At 39.3% G+C, this 13918-nt stretch overlaps 1 protein-coding gene across 1 annotated transcript in view; it reads left to right on the top strand.

Annotated features, from left to right (window-relative positions):
• The window catches only part of LOC145992683 (uncharacterized), a 245492-nt gene that overhangs the window by 807 nt on the left and 230767 nt on the right, over positions 1–13918 (top strand). The window lies entirely within an intron of this gene.

Here is a 13918-nt window from a genome sequence, read left to right as displayed (position 1 = left end):
CTAACCTAGTAGGCATACCTCGTCCCCGTGATGGTTCGTGGGGCTATCGTGAATCTTTGGGCTAACGTCAATGGTTTTTGGGGCTACCCGTGGATGGTTTGTTGGAAATAAGGAACAAGAAATAGACATTATTTTCGTTAGAAATTCACTATTTCACCTAAAGAAATGTTCCGCAATGCAGAATAGTACGATAGCAATGTAAAAAATTGCGAAATAAATCATTGATAGGTGTCTCCGGTATAGTAAAGTAGTACCCATCGTAAGTTGCTGCTGTCCGAAACATCTTATTTTCGCTTGTAAATCAAACTTAACGTATTCGAAACGATATGAAGAGTAACATTGTAAGCATTCAGGGGTGTAAGTACAATGCTAAGAGCACATAACCTGACCAATCTAGCCATGGACGTTCGCAGGATTTTTTCCAGGGAGGGGCAAGGAAGGTATTTTTTTTCCAGGGGGGGCAAACAAGTCACATTTTCTTCCAAAAGAGTGTTGTTCCCTAAAAGACATTGCTTAAATTTGAATTTATGGTGTTCATGCAATAATTAACACATATTATTGTGGCTAAAATGAAATTTTGTGTATGAAATACATAATTTTTGGTTGACATTCATTTTTCAGGGGGGCAACGGCCCCCCCTTGCCCCCCTTCCGGACGCCCATGAATCTAGACTATTCACGCAAGCTTACAGGAATGACACAAAATCAGAAAGTAAAGTAAACCCAAATTCGGCAGGACTTTATGCACAAAATTCTTTTTCAGATATCAATGAACAGGCCCGTACCCATGGGAGGGGGCCATGCCCCCCCTCGACCTGAGATATATTTAAAAGTGAACCTATAACAAGCTACAAAAAGAATATCGATGATTTCTCAAATTTGTAAAAAATTTAATTTTGTCCTTGCATATGTGAATGTGTTTGTTGTGTAGAGGCAGGTTCTAGAAGTCTGCAGTCTGCAATATTGGGTAGTTTTAGTTTTATAACCATTAATGCAGGGCAACCAGACGTCCCGATTTACCGATTTAGTCCGGACAGTTAATTCCTTTCAATCCCTGTCCAGACTTTCTTCGAACTGCAGTCGTGATGCGAAAATGTCTCTCTTTTTGTTAACTCACATTTAGACATGTTTTTTTAATATAGTAATAGTGTAATAATTGCTATAATTTAATTTACAAATATATTATTTTCTAAACATAGAACTATCATGACTCTTCGATGATGTTGACACAACACAATTAAAGGAAATTTGAAAACATTGTTAATTTGATAAACAGAACAATTTAATTGATTGATTCATTGAGTTGGTGTTTTAAGACGGACTGGACCTACAGTTTAAAGTGAGATCCGAACATGTATGTGCAGAACAATTCGAATACTTCTGAGAATTGAATAAACAGCACTAAGCTGTACGCCGTGTGACACCTTTGCCTTTAAGCGACTGTCTGGCTGATGAGGGGGGGGGGGGGGGGTGTATTAGTGAGTTGAATTTTTTCTCGTTAATTTGAACCATAATGTTGCTACTCTACAATTGTACGTTTTGCTCTTGCTGCAATATTACCATAACATCAGTGGTCACATCTAATATTCCAACAGCATATCGCCAACCACCGTGGCGAAGTGGTTAGCACAGCGCACTCCGATGTCAGGGGTTTGGGTTCGAATCCCAGCCAGGGCATAGGTGTTCTTTGTGAGTCTGTTCCTTCATCAATTTCACCATACCATTGCTCATCCTCATCGTCGCGATTAGACAAACTTGGCACAAAAGCAACGCCAAATAACCTGATTCAATCAACCTCACAGCGTTTCTGATCTCCTTTGTTCCACATATTCGGATTTAAATATATGCTGGATACTGGCCTCATAGCAACATGTACAAAATAAGGATAAAACACGAGTGTAAGACTGACAATGTTATTGATCATTATATATAAAAGCACATTTTCGGATCTGGCCCCTCCCTCAAAAAATTCCTGCATACGGGCCTGCCGGTGAAATTAAGAAACTCTTGAAAGAAGTAAATTGAGAAACGTGTATCTGAAAGAATGAAATTTTGTAAGTATGATAACATAGCCTAACGTGATGGGAATAAGAGAAGAGTGACTACCTTCACCAGGTGGTGAGCCAAACTTTTGTGGTATTTTCACCTGGCCTCAAGTTTAATCACTTTGTGGGGATCTCTTTTAACAAGTATACACGTTGTCTTGTAAGATATTTGTTTCTCTTTGCACTCCGTGTTAGGTTAGGCAATGAGGTCCATGGTTTGGTTTGAGTTGGTGTTTTAAGTCCACTTTATGCACAGTAAGGCTAATCGGGACTGGACCTACAGTTTAAAGTGGGATCCGAACCAATTGTGCCTCCACCGGGTATCGAACTCGGGACCCCTTGATTACAAGGCAACGACGCTACCACTCTGCCATGGGGGAGGCCCACAATGAGGTCCATGTCTATCGATAAATAATAATCAGAAATTTTCATAGTGTGTAGTGTGATAGGTGGACCACTAGCGGATTTGTGATTTCATTTCGGGATGTATGCTTTCGGGGGCGGAAGAGGGGGCCTGAAGGAAGGGGGGGGGGCTAGCAAATGTGCATATGCACAGACAAGTTACCAGTCAGCAAAAATTAAACTATCGCCTGGCGGTTTTAAGTACCTTAGAACATTGGTTATAACCTAGGTCATTAATCATATGATAACATTTAGAAGTACAGTAAAACTTCGTTAATCCGGACCCCGATAAGACGGACTACGCTTAATCCGGACAGGCAAAAAAGGAATGCAAGGTTTTAAATGTGGCTAAAAGTCAACAAGAGAACTTCCCAAAGAAAAGAAAGTTAACCACTGATGAAATTCTGTTTCCCGCAGACTTTGTACTGTACTGTATTTAGGCCTATGCTTTTTAAATGCACCATAATAAACGTGTTTTGTTGCTATAAACATAGTTTTAGTGCACTTTCTACTGTTCTTTTAGGTTATTTAAGTTAATCCGGACTTTCGTTAAACCGGTCAACTTATACCAATTAGTCCGGATTAACGAGGTTTTACTGTAGTAACACCGAACATTTGACCAAATTTCTATTGTCAAGTTCAAACTTAATGTCCATATAACCTACCTACAAAAAATTTCTTGTGAGCACGGTAATACACGTAAAATATTCAGCATTATGACATGAAAGCTTAAGTGGAAAACAGCCTTCTGCTGTCTCGGCTCAGTGAGTCCTTCTTTAATCCACAAGGCTGCAAACTTTACGACAGGGGAAATCTGTTATAATTGGGAAATTAATAGACAGGAATTATTTTTCAATTGTGTTAGTTAAGAAATGTTATACTGCATGCTTCAAATTCCATTTTCTTTAAGGGAGATGAAAACATCCCTGGCAGGGATAATATATATATATATATATATATATATATATATATATATATATATATATATATATATATTTTGCTGGAGATAACATTTTTTTGTGGGGGGGATCATCAGCATCCACCCCGTTAATTCGCACACTGTGGTAATCAATCCACTCTAATTTCACTGTAACGGTTTCGAAATCTACGTTCCTTGAATAAACTATGATCCAGGAAAGGGCATAGGTAGGCTCAGTGGCGTGTCGGTCCTCATTTTGCTATATTTTCCTGCCTTTGACGTTTTTTTAAAAAATACTGGACCAAAAGAGGGGTTATAACCCCCACCAACCCCCTTTGGACACGCCACTGGGTATATATGGCATGTAAATAATTGAAGTGAGTTCTCTAGCTCATAACATTTGAAAAATGGAGTAATTGTTCCTAAGTTCTTAGTTACAGCACACACAATTATTTGTATGCTTTTGATGCGGCAAATGTGACACACTTTTCCTTTGATTTTTCCAAGTAAATAAATTTCAAACTGTATAAATTGCAACTAATCATAAATAAAAAAATCGATTTTTTTAATCTTCCATAAGGTGTAAGTTATTGTTTTGGTAACTTTGGTTGCAACGCAATATAATCAATATTAACTCTTCAAACTAAACCTAAAGTTAAAAAAAAAGAAACTTTCAATAAATATTTTTCAGTCATATACAATTCTTGCAATTTGTGCTGCATTTGCAAGTATTATTTTTGGATTGTGCGCCTGATAGTTTTAAAAGAAAGTTATGTAATGGAAATGAAACTTCTTCTGTTCGTGCAGATACCAAGTTCGATTCTTCATTTTATAATAATTATAATACTTTTTCAGGTTCATCGAGCTCTGGTCACGTGTTGAAAATTATTATCAGCAAGAATATGAATCGTTATATATCTTTATGCTAGTTTTCTTCTCAAATTCTTAACTTGAATTAAAAATTGAGAGGTTCTGATATGAACAGGAATAATGTCAGTAACACATAGAGCGTATTTGTGATAATTATAAACCTCATTAGAATAATTGCCATATATATTTTGGAGTTCCAATAACAAATCTTAGTCAATTTGTCAGAGATTACTATTGTCAGATGCGTAGGATCGTTATGATACAGTATGCTTTTATGTTGATCTTTCTTCAGGAAAGCTTCTGTAAGCATCTGCATATGAAATCACCTTTTGTTGTGAGAATGCATCGTCATAAAAATGAAAGACAAACTGTGCTGCCATTGTAAGCATAATCACATTGCTGTGTCTGCTGCAAAAGATGTGGAAATAACCATGCAACAAGCATCATGGCATGCGTGGAGTATGGCAAATGGAAGGTTGCGAAATTATTAGAAACGGTTGTCTTGTGTTTTTGACATCATTGGTTGTTACCGGGTGTACTACGTAACAAGTTGATGACGCACAAAGCGTCGCTCCTACCCCAAAAAATGGATATAGTCTATGATTGAAGAAAAAGTATAAAAATTTAATGAAAACTAAAACAAAATGATAACAATTACGTTAATAGCCATTGAATCTTTACTTCTTGCAAGAATTATTACCTTGTTGTCTGCCACATAACCAGCACCAAGCAATATAACTTTTACATATAATTTGTTCATGCCTTACAGTGGAATTATCTTTTTGCTCTTAAATATTTGAATGAAGTAGGGCTCAGGAAGAGAGAGCAGAGGGGTACAGAGCAGGCACGTATCCAGGAATTCCTTTCGGGGGGGGGGGGCTCAACACCATTTTTAAGGGGTATAATAAGAACCTCACAACTGTATATTTAAGACCAGAGGTGGCAATTGGGTTTCAAAACGGGGAGGGGGCGGAGGGCGGTGCAAGGAAAGTTTACTTTCTCTTGGCAGACAAGGCTTAACATTAAGAGGCCATAATGTTGAGGGGAAAAAGTGGGGAGCAACTATACCTTAAATCGTCGCCACTGTAAGGCTGTCATTTTAATCAGAACGTGAAATCGGAACATTTTTTACCACTCGACTCCTGTTTCCATGCATTAACATTGTGTGCCAGAACCATCTCAGTATGTGTGTTTGTCCATTTCATCTCATCAGACATAAAAACATCTATGGTGTCTTCGAGTGTTTTTACGAAGCTGTTACACATGCACGGGATGGACAATCCACTCGAAAACGCGAGATTCAAATTGTGGGCTGCGAACTGGCTGCAGACAGCTCTCGAACATTTCTCTCTGATTCGAGCCTGAACACCACTAAAGTGTCTTGTCCTCCCATGTTTGCAGCTCTTATAAAAGCCGAAACCCACCAAATTGTTCAGATTCAGACCTTAGCACTCACAAGTGTTCAAAAATGCCTGTCGCAGCTTCCGCTGTCTTGTCATATATCGGCACGAAACAAAGGAAGTCTTCTCGAATACGGCTGGATCACGAAACAATTAATGCACAGTTCCGTTCCCAACACATCTAATGTTTCGTCTCCCAGTATGATCAAATGCTTACTCATTTATCTCCAGTGACGTGCCCAAGGGAGGGTTGGTGAGGTCATAACCCCATTAACCCAGTATTCTTTTCTTTTTTTTTTTTTTAAAAAAAGAAGAAGAACGTCAAAGACAGGAAAAAAATTACAAAATCAGGACTGACCACCAAAAATAGCAGGTATGCGTAACCCCTCTCCCTTCCGAAAATCCTGGGCACGCCACTCTTTATCTCTGACACATTTTTTAAAATCAACTCACCAGAAGTTTTATCATTCCGTATTGGAGATTAAAGTAAGATGCGTTCTTCCTGCAGTTTTGGATATGATCCTTTAGGGTGCTGTCGTCTGCCTGCCTTCACACCTAACCTTAACAAGGCCCTAATTTTCCATCATTGTGACTTGGATTTTCAAGACTTAGGAAGGTTTCAGACCAAAGGGACACGCGATACATGTCGATTGGAATGGGCCAATCAACAGCAACGTTTCACACCGTAGCGACACAAAAGGCCGCACAAACCTAATTTCGACTTGTAAAATCCTCAGGCAACACTGTGTGAAATCTCCCTTATTAGGCCACTGTCATTGTCACCTCGAAGTTGACCACAGAAGACAAAAATTATCCTCAACAGGTGAGAATGCTCCTCAGTTTTCGTCTCTCTCCTATATTGTCTGTGCTTGTTCACTATACAGGCAACACCTTACGATTTGATATACAGGGTGGCTCAATAAGTCACTTAACACCCTCAGTACAAGGCCACTGCGGCATGGAATGTGAAAATGGCGATGACCAATCATTGCCTGGCCAAGGGGGAAACACATTGACGCCACCCACACGGTCGGCGGCCATCTTGATGTCCGCCATCTTGAATTCAACTTCAGAATTTTAAATGGGAAGGGGGTCGTGCGACATATCAAAATTTGCTAGAATTTCACGAGAAATGCAATGGTGAAGGTTTTTTCGACGTATCTTTAACCAGTAAAAAGTTATGACTGAATTCTTGTACCAATTTGCTCCTATTCGAGGTGTTAGAAAAATGCCTTCAAATTTGTTTAGCGCATCGGTAATGCATCGAGATCAAGGTGATGTCTAGGGAGAGAAGTTCGCATCCCATTGCACACGATTTTAATCGGATACATCCACGAAGAGCTGCGCATTATGAATGGTTGTCACGAACAATTTACAGTGTGACGCTACCATTGAATTAAAAGTCCTTCAAAGTGACAAGGCTAATGTTTATGTTCATAAAGAATTACATAAACAGAATATGCGACCTTTGTCATCTGATAACTAACTTTGGACAGAAACTGCTTCACAACGTTCCCATAGTGTTCTGGTGTTCGTCCCTATTGAAAAAAAAACTCTGTAAAAAGTACCTTCTTCCATAAGCAAGGATGAAAAAGCCTGTTGATTTAACAAATCCAAGTAGCCCTAAGCATTTAAGGTTCCGTTGATGAAAAATTGACTAACCAATCGTGTTCCACACATCACGCCACACCATTAACTTACCAGCAGTAACCATTCAGCTTTGATCTGTCAAAAATGGGTTATCAGATAAAAAGCATCGAATATTCTGTTTATAAACTTCCTTCTGAACATAAACATTAGCCTTGTCACTGAAGGACTTTTAATTCAATGGAAGCGTCACACTGTAAATTGTTCGCGACAACCATTCATAATGTGCAGCTCTTCATGGATGATTCCGATTAAAATCGTGTGCAATGGCATGCGAACTTCTCTCCCTAGACGTCACTTTGATCTCGATGCATTACCGATGCGCTAAACAAATTTTAAGGCATTTTTCTAACACCTCGAAAAGGAGCAAATTGGTACAAGAATTCAGTCATAACTTTTTACTGGTTAAAGATACGTCGAAAAAACCTTCACCATTGCATTTCTCGTGAAATTCTAGCCCATATTGATATGTCGCACGACCCCCTTCCCATTTAAAATTCTGAAGTTGAATTCAAGATGGCGGACATCAAGATGGCCGCCGACCATGTGGGTGGCGTCAATGTGTTTCCCCCTTGGCCAGGCAATGATTGGTCATCGCCATTTTCACATTCCATGCCGCAGTGGCCTTGTACTGAGGGTGTTAAGTGACTTATTGAGCCACCCTGTACACAGGACATTACTATGTAGACATTTTAACGAAAAATCGGTTGAAGTCAATGATGAATGGCTAGGTGGCTCAGTTGGTAGAGCCCTGATTCGGGTTCTGGTAGAGCCTGCAATTTCCGCCTAAAATGTCCGCATATGCAACATCTTGCTCGCTCTTCTCGACATTCATAAAATTTTCGGCTGTCTCTTTATGGTAGTTAAGTGTTTGAATGTGTTTCAAACCCGGTAGGCTTAAACAAAAGTATTTTTTTATACCATGAAATTCTCGGAATGCATATACGAAATTTAGTTCTGGCAAAACTAAATCATCACTCAAAACTTTGATTTTCAGTTGATCTATGCAGCTTATTTCTCTTTTAATAAACCATTCAAATATCCGGTACTGCTGAAATATTCACGAGAGAGAGAGAGAGAGAGAGAGAGAGAGAGAGAGAGGCCCCTCGACCCGAACTAGCACTACACTGAGGCCCCAGAAGTTCTACTGTCGGCAATGTCTTCATTTTCGAATCACTATATCTTATAAAGCAACCAGAGGATGCTGACTGATCACTAATCGACTGTATGAATTGTCACACTTACCTCTGAAATCTCATTAACCGATTCTTTGTACAGATCAACCGAAAAATTGAATCCGCGTATTTATATCCTCATTATATTCTAGAACGTTCCGCAGATAAAACGATTCGTTAATATCGCCAGTAGTTGACTCCTTCTCTCTTTCAAGAACGTACCCTCTCCCGCCTTCCAGAGATTAGAAATTACAACGAATCGCCCTACGTGTGGCGCTACCTTTGTTGTGCAGCTTTCAAATGCCGACAAGTCTCTACATAGTGCTCAAGTCCGCTGCGACAACACCGAAAGCGCAAGAAAAGTTTACGTGCAATATTATCAACAACAGGGTTATAGAACATTCTCCGTCTTGTCTCGATAATTGTCTATCTCCTTAAATCATCGTCACATTATTAAAAAAGCCAAAAACCTAATTTTATCTAGTGTAAAATATAAAAAAAATCCTGGGGGGGGGGCTCGAGTCACCTCAACTCCACCTTGGATACGTGCTATTAACAATAACAGGGTTATAGAGCATTATCCGTCTTTTCTCGATAATTATTTCTCCCAAATTATCATCACGTTATTCAAGAAGCCAAAATTCTATTTTTATCTAGTGTAAACAGAAAAATTTCCTTAAGGGGGGCTCGAGTCTCCTGATTCCCACCTTGGATACGTGCTATTGACAATAATAGGGTTATAGAATAATACTCTCCGTCTTATCTCGATAATTATTTCTCTCAGATTTATAAATTTATTATCTTCACATTATTCAAGACGCCAAAAATCTAATTTTATCTAGTGTAAATTTAAAAATTTCCTTAGTGGGGGCGGCTCGAGCTACCTTATCCCCACCTTGGATACGTGCTATTAACAATAACAGGGGTATAAAACATTCTCCGTCTTGCCTCGATAATTATTTCTCTCCTTAAATTATTTTCACATTATTCAAGGACCCAAAAATCTAATTTTATCTAACGTTAACTGAAAAATTTCCTTGGGAGAGGGTCGAGCCCCCTGTGCCCCATCTTGGATACGTGCTATTATCAATAACAGGGTTACGGAACATTCTCCGTCTTGCCTCGATAATTATTTCTCTCCTTAAAATATTGTCACATTATTTTATTTCACACCACAAGAAACAAAAAAACTCATTTTATCTAGTGTAAACCTAAAACTTTCGGGGGGGGCTCGAGCCCCATAAGCCCCCCTCTGGATACGTGCCTGGTACAGAGTAATACAGTACCACTCTAAAACCATAAATCCATATCGTGCCCTATGAAAAAAATTGTCTGACAAGTTCAAATAGTAATAGAAAATGATTTTAGTAATATGAAGCATTATTTTTATCACTCACATATCCAAAAGGACGCAGGTCAAATTAAGAAATATCATCCACATTTTTTAAAAAATCTGGCATATTGTCAATATATTGGTTCCTGTGTTTGAGAGGTTTCGATAAATCTTTATTTCCAAACAGTGTGAAGCTAGATAACACATTTTGAGTTAATTTGAAAATATTGGTAATATATTGCCGAAAATTCTACTAGGCATCCCCCAACAACTAGGAATTTCCACTTTGAGCACTGGCGGTCACCCCATGATAAATCCTGGACCTTCAAGCTGCACCATCATAACTTTGTCCTGAGTATTTTCTTAACGCGGAGGACATGCGTGTGCATTCTTAGAAGATTAAATTAAATCGTGGATTCAAGGAAAGAGAAAGAAAGGACAACGAAAAGGTAAATTTTATTCAAGAGAAGATTAAATGAGAAAAAAAGTTGAAGCAAGTTATCGTGAAAATTTGCGGAAATGTTGCACATGAGAAATATGAAAACAATCTGTACTTTTTTTTTTCGGGCTTCCCTAGACTTCGGGCTCGTCAACATTGCGCCCCACTTTAGCCTGTATGTTACCCCTCTGGGTGGTATAAAAACAGACGTCTCATATCATACATAGTCCCAGCTATGAGGGAGGGGCAGGGCACTTTCTAACCCCTAATAATACGTCCAGTGGTTTAGAATACTACCCAATTTTTTTCTCCTCCTCCCATCCTCTTTCGAGCTTCTTTTGTGTATTAACAAATGTATTTGTTGAGGGCATCGAGAAAGTCGGCAGAAAGAAAAGTGTTCAAAGGGCTGGAGGCAGTGCAGTAGGGTAGGGCAATGACGTTTAAATATAACTCTCTGTCACTTTCGCTTAGTGTAAATAAATCCTCGCCTATGTTCAGTAGCCGATCATATTTTCTTTACAAGAGTCAAATACCCCATTTGTTAAAATGCATGGAAGAAAACGATAAGCGTTTGAAAAGTGATAAACTCTTCTGAATAACTATTTCTGAACCTTCGTGAGACCGCGGCCCAGCAAATTATTTCCTCAGAAGTCAATGATCCCCAATTATCCCAAAACTTTTACTAGTAAATACCTTTCTAATTGTTTAAACTTATACACTAATTAATATGTAATATAATTTAATAAAATACCCCGTGGCGCAACAGCCCGTGAGCGACAGGGGCTACCTACCTACCTACTGCCGGCTTCGCTCCACCTGCCGAGGTGGTAGATCATCCAACCAGTTACGGAGTGACGTGTGGTCAGCACGACTAACCCCTAGTCGTTGTTCTAGGTTTCCGTAAGAGGGTTACGCTACTCATTCGTAGCTCCCCAATATCCTCCCGATTGTGGGTGGCCACCGGTCCCATACATAGGCCGAAATCTCAGAAGGAAAGTTGTTAGGGAGAATTCACACCGAAGAAACACGCAACATGCAACATGCGACATGCAACACGCGACACGAGTGTTTCACACCGAAGAGACAAGATGCACGCGGCAAGCGACACTTGGTTTCTTTGCTTGGTTTGCACGATGGTACCGATATAATTGTATTAATCAGTTTATTAGTCACCCAAAAATAACGTAACAAGAGACATTGTTACATGTAAACTGCGTTGTAAAATTTGTGCAAGTTATTGAAACTTGGGAGAGGCATGTTGTGCACGAGAAAACTGAGAAATAATATGCACTGACCTCAAACTGAATACCCTAGACTTTTCAGCCTGAATAAAGCGAATACCTAAACACTAGAGAAATGGTTCTCAACCTTCGTGAAACCATGTCACGGTATTTTTTTAAAGTCAATGCCCTTCCTCGTAAATCTTTACAGTATTGAAGATTTTATGCATGAATTAACATGTGCCTATGAAATTAAATATTGATAAATAAATTCTAGCATAATCATAAGAGTAATAATAGTTTGATTACGTGTGTAGGATTGTTGACAAATATAAAAATATGGAAGACAAAGTGGTAACGTCGTCTCCTTGTAATTAAGTGATCCCGGGTTCGATAACCGGGGAGGCACCGGGCAGATCCAGTTCTGATTAGTCTATTTGTGCATAAAATGGACTTAAAAAACGAAAACTCACAACTCAAATATGATATTGGGATTACGATAGTTGTCAACCAGTTTCAGCAGAACATTTCGGTGCTCAGTATACTTGATACCAGGGCACGGTATTGGGTCGCGTCACGGCGGTTGAAAAACAATGCACTAGACAGTGGCGAAGCGTTCTGTCTCTGGAAGGGTAGGCACAGGACGGAGCAGGGTTTGTGATTTTTTTAACAGTAGTATGATAAAATATAGCCCCTAGAAAATAAAAGATAACATATTGCCTGAATCTCGTCTACTTAAGTCGGGATAGTGATTGTAAGGGATAATGTAGTGATTAACGCTCTCGCCTTATAATCAAGAAGTAGAAGGTTCGATTCCTCCTGGAGGCATTGGTTCAGATTCTACTTTAATCTAGTCTCGATTAGATATCTGAGAATAAAGGCGCTTTTCGAAGGTCAGAAAAAAGTGACAATGAGACTCGATGTTCTGACCACGCGTCACCCAATGAAAAAGCCGTTCTGTCAGGCCCTAGCTATCTTACATTTGTTAGATTAAAGCTGCTCGTAAAAATTATTTGCTACTTCAATAACAGTATTGTAAATGTTTCTCGCATTACAGAAATGGTTGGTTCACTGATCGTCACTTAGCGTTTATTTCTTTTTAATGCTGACCTCCGCGGCAGATTGGTTATAACAGCGTGCTACGACAAGGGCCTCAGGTTCGAATTCCCACCTGGGCATAGGTGTTCTTCGTGAGTGTCCCTTCGTCAATGTCATCATATTATCGCTCATTCTCATCTTCCCAATTAGCCCAAAATGGCAGAAAGCCAAGTAAAATAAACTAAATCTATCAATCAGTTATTTCTTTTTAACTTTTTATGCATCTAATTCTTCTTCAACAGGCGACTTTTTTTTTAAAAAATAATATGATTTAGAAAATGATGAAATGCTAAATGAAAACACAGATTGTGTAACACACCGACCAGAAAATTGCAGTAACATGGATTTTCTCTATACGTTTGCATTGTACGTACTTTGCCCCATTTTAAAAGTAGCGCGTTTTCAGTTGTGTCACTAATCATGAAAGGAAATTTCGTCTCAATATCCCTTTCCTCAAAGAAATAAAATACTTTCCCCTCTCTGAATCGAGATTGGTGTGGGGCACATCCAGCAGCTAACACTTCGCGAAAAGCGGTTCCTCAAAAGAGCTGAAAGCACCAAACTTAACACTGGTAACCAACTTGCATGCATTATTTGCAGTTAGAATTCTAATAATGCCTACTTCGATAGGTTAGGAGGCCAGGCTTAGAGGTGTTAGCAACACATTTTCGCGTGTGCTCAGCTCCCGGCACAGCTCTGAATCTTCCATGGAAACACTGCTTCAGTCCACTGCCTGCTTCGTCACGCGCTCGTACACGATCGGCACACTTCGGAAGTCAGGGAGAGGGGGTGAGAAAGAGAAAAGCGGCCGGCCTCTCAGGTTACATTACAGGCGAACGCACCCCTGAAATTATGCTTTCCCGCACGAATCACATAGGTTGTTATGGGACCAGCTGAGGCACTCTCGGACGGGCCTCGCTGAATGCTCAGATACGGTTCCAGGCAGGGTTGCAAACTTGCGGTAATTATCGGAAGACCAAAAATTTCAGTTTTCTTTTATTAAGCGTCGTTTAATGAAATTTATAAGTAATAAAATAATCCGTTATAGACAAATATATTGGGGTAGGCCCGGCCTCCGGGCCTCATAGGACGCTTCGCCACTGGCACTAGAGTACTTTACCATGTTGAATAATATATTTTGGACTAAAGTGTCTCCATAAGCTGACTTTTTCAAATAAAAGCAGTCAGGTAAATGGCCAAAAATCTTTTCACGATGTTGAAGGCAAATTACAGCCGATAGATAACTGCATTAAAAAAACTTGATAGAGCGAAATGAACGTTGTGTATAAATCTTAAAACATTGTTAAAACTTTGTACATATCGATACTTTATTATATCAACAAATTAGAGGATCAAACATAATGCCGGTTG

Source organism: Lepisma saccharinum, chromosome 9 (assembly GCF_977018435.1).
Source record: "Lepisma saccharinum chromosome 9, izLepSacc3.1, whole genome shotgun sequence".
In the NCBI taxonomy this organism is placed as follows: Eukaryota; Metazoa; Arthropoda; class Insecta; order Zygentoma; family Lepismatidae; genus Lepisma; species Lepisma saccharinum.
This window is presented reverse-complemented; position numbering and strand designations above follow the sequence as displayed.